Source organism: Fulmarus glacialis, unplaced genomic scaffold (assembly GCF_000690835.1).
Source record: "Fulmarus glacialis isolate BGI_N327 unplaced genomic scaffold, ASM69083v1 scaffold18215, whole genome shotgun sequence".
Classification (NCBI taxonomy): domain Eukaryota; kingdom Metazoa; phylum Chordata; class Aves; order Procellariiformes; family Procellariidae; genus Fulmarus; species Fulmarus glacialis.
Genome location: NW_009215129.1, coordinates 10,925 through 16,516, shown reverse-complemented (window position 1 = coordinate 16,516; position 5,592 = coordinate 10,925).

Sequence of the window (5,592 nt, the reverse complement as noted above, 5' to 3'; positions counted from 1 at the left end):
CCAGGAGCTTTGCAGAATAGAGGTTTAAACCAGGAGTGTAACGCCATGGCAGTGAATCAAGTTAAACATGCAAAATTAAGGTAGATCAAAGTGGAGCAGACCCACAAACTGTACATCGACCACTGAATGCAATGATTCTCTTCGGGTTTCTCTTTTTTTTTTTTTCTTTTTTCTTTCCCCTGCCTGCTTTCTTGTTGTATTTTCCAGTATTTGTGATTATTCTATTTTTAACCTCCCACTGTGTGTTCATAAAATCTCTTCCATGTTAATAATTCTGACTCACCTGACTCTTTCTTGACACTTGGGAAATGAGAAAAAGAGTCGGAGGTCATAGTTCTGGGAATGTTTGGTTTTTTTTTTTTTTTCCTAAATCGTGTCTCTAGCTAAACTAATTGACAAAAGGAGAGCTTCCACTTCGCGTGTGAGTGCAGGTCTCCGTGCATCTCCTCCTTCCGATGGTGCAGTTGTGAACACTGAATATCCCTTCTGTGAAGGCTGCTGGAATTGAGTTTTGTATCCTTGTTTCTGCTAACGATCGCTTTCCTTTCCACTCTGTTTGTATCTGGTAAATGAATCTGTATTAATGGACTGAAAATACAACTGATCATCACGTGTCGAAACATTTGGCTTTGGTCTCGTTTGTGCTTGCTTTGGGGACTGTGGCTGCATCCCGCTTGTGGGCTGAGTTCTGCCCTTGCCTTGCGTTGGCAGTGCTGCCCCAGCAGCCGAGACGTGATGGAAAATGTCCAGGGTCACTATAAAAATGGGTAGGCTTGAGTCATTTGGGTTTTCCTGGGAGAGAGAAATTGCAGAAGTGAAACAGCCTAGAAAGAGAAAATTGGACTTCTTAAAAGAAATAAATTTAAAGATCCTGTTTTAAAGGAGTCTTAATAATCCAAAGGCATTATGAAAGGCACAGACAAAAATGGTCTGTCTCCAAAATAGAATTTAACTTGCCACTGTCCCTTTTAACTTTCAGTAAAGGAAATCCAGCACAGAGAGAGGAAAAAGCAGATTACTGTTGTTCTCCAGGAGGGGAAGAGATGAATAAAGCATCAGTGGCATTTCCAAGCTCTCTTGCAAACAGAAAACATATTAACTTCTCTGTTTCTTAGGTTTCACCTCCTTCCTCAAATGCCAAAGGGCTCGCCGCATCTTCAAAACTTCCAGATCCAATCTGCGCCCTTGATAAACACAACAAACCGGGATAAGGGAGCCGGCGCTTGAGAGCGGGGGTGTGTTGGTGAAAGGCAGGCGGCTGCTGATTGACACCCTCAGCTCCTGCTGCCACTCCGCCATCTCACAGCTAATTACACGCTTGCTGCATCACGCTTACGAGGTCTTGCGAGCAAAGATAACAGCAAGCAGGAGCGGTGCGGGGACCTGCCTGTCACCGCTGGGCGCGGAGGTGCTGGCGGGCAGGCCTGAGGGTAGCGCAGGGCCTGGGGTTGGCAGCCATTGCTGGCTCCGTCTTGCTGGCATTGCTGGGTTTCTGTGCTAGCAGGAGAGCCATGTTACCTCAATGCAAGCTTATCTCGGTGTGAAATCAGTGTGAAACTAGAAGTGGTCCTGAATCTGGGGAGTTTAGGTGTCAGTTTGTAGGAAGGATCCTCTCCCTTTCCTGCATCATGTAGGGGCCCAGCTCGAGGGCACTGTTGCTGCTTTTGCTGTTCTCCCTCTCCTACACATAGGCACGCAATGCTTTTACTGGGCACAACTTCATCCCCATCCATCAGCCTGTTAAAAATACGGGTGAAGCCAGCTGACGGGCTGCAGCTGGCCCAGGCTGTGCCGGGGAGGCAGGAACGCGCTGCCTCCGGCGAGGGCAAAACTCCCTTCGGCTTTCCTACCGCCAAAGCCTTCGCTTGATCCATGACTTGCAAAGCCTCTAATTTGATGGCTCCTCACTGAGCAGAAACGCCTACCCTGAACACAAAGCGACGTTGCTTGTGTGGTTTAATAGACCTGTTCTTTCCAGCGTGGATTTTTCCAGCCGCTTTTGTACCGAGGCCGTTCCTGCCTCCTCCCGCAGGTCAGCTCCTCCATCGCTGATGTGTCCACAGGCATCCCGCACCGGAGGCTGGAGAAATCCTCTCCTCCACCCCAGCACCAAGCAGATCTGCTCTTTGGGCCTTCGTTAGCCGTGCATTTATGCACTGAGCTCTCAATAATGTGTCAACTTTTTAATTAGTGCCAGCCTTCTGCGTGTATGAAATTACTAATACTCTTTAGTTATTGTTGTAGAGGAGGAAAGTAGGGAAGAAAGGAAGAAAAGGTTTTGTGAGACGGGTCTAAAAGCACATGAAGAAACAGGTTTCTTGTCACTGCGAAAAATCAATCTCTTTTTAGTTTCTCTGCAATTTTGCCGGCTCTTCAGATTTTTCAAGTACATACTCTGAAGCGCTGATGCGGTGGAGCGAAGGTTTTAAGAGCTTGAATCACAACAGTACTGTGAGTGAAATGCTCAATTTTTTTATTGGAAAAATTAAAAGTGACAGTTTCAAAATTGGTTCTACTGTTTTGATTGATTACTCAGAATATTTAGCTCAAAATTATTATGGCAGGATTTTCTACTGAGGCTCGTGGCTGGGATGGAAATTAATTTGGAGAAAGGAGGGGAGTGGGGAAGTTTTTAAAAAAGAAATCATTCTGCAAAGGAAACTGTTTATACCCAGAATCAGTGATGAGTAATCTCTCCATATTCAGCCTGATCTCAATAATTAAACATCCTGCCAGTTCCCAGGATGAGGAAGGAGTCTTCCAGGAGAGGAGGCCAGGGAGATAGTGTTATCATGGCTTCACAGGTTTCTATTACCTGGAGGTTACTGGTGCCCGGTGGAAGCGGAGGAGCCGTCTGCATGCTGCTCGGGAGCTTTGCAGTGCTCTGCTGATGGCCCGTCCATAGGGTACGTCCCTACTGGGAAACCTGCCCCGGGCCAAGGGTAACGAGGCAGAGGAGTGCTGGAGTCCTGCTGGAAGTCACCCATCGGGAGGGAAGCTGAGGGGTGCGGAAGGTGGGGTGGGCACAAGAGAAGTTCAGGTAAGAGCTGGACCCACCTCTTCAGCTGGAGAAATACGACCAAGGCCAGGCTGTGCAGTGGTTGCGCCAGGGCTTTGGCACCCTGAGGCGCACCACGCTGTCCAGGCAGATGCCATCCCACCACCTTGGTCTTCAGCTTCTCTTATCCTTGCCAGGTCCTTGTACGGTCCCTTACATTCCTGCAGGCGTGTCACACGGATGCTCCGGTGTCTCCGGACGGACGGCTGCTCTCTTGCTCCAGGTCCTTCCTGGGATGGGAGAGTCAGGACCAGCTGGGAAAGAGGGGACAGGCAGGCTGAGCTGTCACCCAGAGAGACGCCAACCTTCCCGGCTCCCTCCTGCCCGCAGCTTTGGAGCTCTGTCCTGCTCCCGGTGTGCTGCCTTCGGCATTTATCCCATTCCTGCAGTTTATCTCAAAAAAGAGGCAGAAAAGTATTTATATTCTCTTCTCTGGGTTCCATCTTTATTTAATTCTTTAACAACCAAGCGTACGTTAAAGGACCCCAACCAAGCCTCAGCAGACTCGCAGGCTGGAACGTGCACGTTGTACGTCCAAGACAGAAAATGTATCCTTCAGGAGAGGACTCGGTCTGTTTGCCCAGCATTTTTTAATTTTGATTTGAAAGATGGGTTTAAGACTTCAGATTTTGGGTTTATTTTACATTTTGGGATTTTACGTTTCAGACATGCTTTCTCTTGAAATAGACACGTGGTTTATGAAATAAAATATAAAGCACTGTAAGTTCAGGAATATGAACTAGATACTGTATACGGAATAAATTTTCAGCATAGTTAATGGCTTTCTTTGTACAGAAAAGCCCCATTTTGCTATTATCAGACATGGAACTGGGGAACTCCAGAAACGAAGGCAGCTGTAGCCACAAGCCGCAGACCAGCACAGTACAGCAGTTGGAGGATGTTTGGCCTCGGGTGTCTCGTCCTCTACACGGCAAATCCCAGGTGAGCCCCATATATATGTTAGGATTGTGTATCGACCAGCACATACTGACTGGAAAGAGTATAGCAGATACCTGTAACAGAATTACATCATCTGGATGTAACCCGTGCATTTAATTACATGTAGGAATTTAAGCTATGTTTCCTTGGGGCCACACTAAAATGTGATTTCACTGATAGGTCACTTTTAAATACCATTCCACCTAACTTCTCTTGCGCCTGCCACAGCCCGAGGGAGAGCAGCGGCTCTGTCCAGGCGAGCGTAGGGATGCTGCGCCAGCGGCCGAGGGATGCTGGGCTATCCTGAGCTGCAGCCTCAGCCCTCTGGGGACTGAGTGATGGGAGTGAAGTGTCCATCCCCACACCTGCTGGGATATGACTTTTGTTTTGGGTTAAACCTGCCATCAAGACAATGTTGGCTGCAGCTGGGGACACACTGGGGACCTGGAGCCCTGCGAGGCAGGAGCTTGGAGGACTTCTCCCTGGGTGCTGCTCCCTGGCTTGGTGGGGAGCCCCTGCTCCACCTCGCCCTCTCCATCCCAGCCCTTGCCTGCAGTGCTGCCCGTCTCCATCCCCTCCAGCACCAGTAAGGACAAGCTGGAGGCCTGATGCCACCCGGCAGAGACGCACAGTGGTGCGTCCCCAAGACAAGCTGGTGCCCAGCGGTGGATTAAACTTGCCTGAGAAATCATTGCTGGAGAGAGAGGCTTTTCAGTGCATCCAAACCCTCCCTGAAAATAAGGGCCGGGTGGCTGCAGTCCTCTAGAGGGTGCTGCGGGCTCAAGGTGCTCACCCAGAAGAAAGATGGGTGCCCGCTTTACCGGGCGGCTGCAAGCCCTGACCCCCGGGGTGCTGGGTCCCGCCGTGCCTGCGGGACCCTACGGCCACAGCTATGCGGGAGGAGGAGGAGGTCGCAGCTACAGCACGTAACCCCACCGGGCTCTCTCCTCCACGGTGCCCCAACTCCCGTGGGAGCCTCTCGCAAAGGGATGCAAAGCCCCTGGGATGCACCCCCAAATTTGGCCTTGCTGGCTGCACGGAAGACAGGCTGCTGCGGGGGCTGCCGGTCCGCGCCTTCCCCTTTCCTCTGTACATGGTCACACTGAGCCATTTTAAAATGAAATACTATGTGTACCTTGCCTGTTTGGGCTTAAATACATTCCCTGCCTAAAATGCTACTCCCGGAAGGCTGTATTAGCTCTCAAATGACTCGCTGCAATATATATCTCCACTTTGTTTCCTTGCAGACCGTATCTGTATGACATCAATTGTACTGGCTAAGAATGCTTACAAACCTATTTCCTGCTGCAGGATGATCACATTATACACAATTACACACTCTAGGAATTTCTCCTGAGATCCAGCTGGGTACAGGCTGGAGTGGCGGAGGAGCCGGAGCGTGTGCGGAATAATGAATCATTCATTCAAACCTCCGCGCTGACTTCAAGCGCTTGGGTTGTACGAGCATGTGGGGAGCTGCTCTAGCTGCTTATTACCCTAAAAAAAGCCTGAATCATCTAAATCATTTCAAATTTGGTTTCCACTGTGTCTGTACGCTTTCTGTGTCTTGCCATTTCATTATTATTATTTTTACC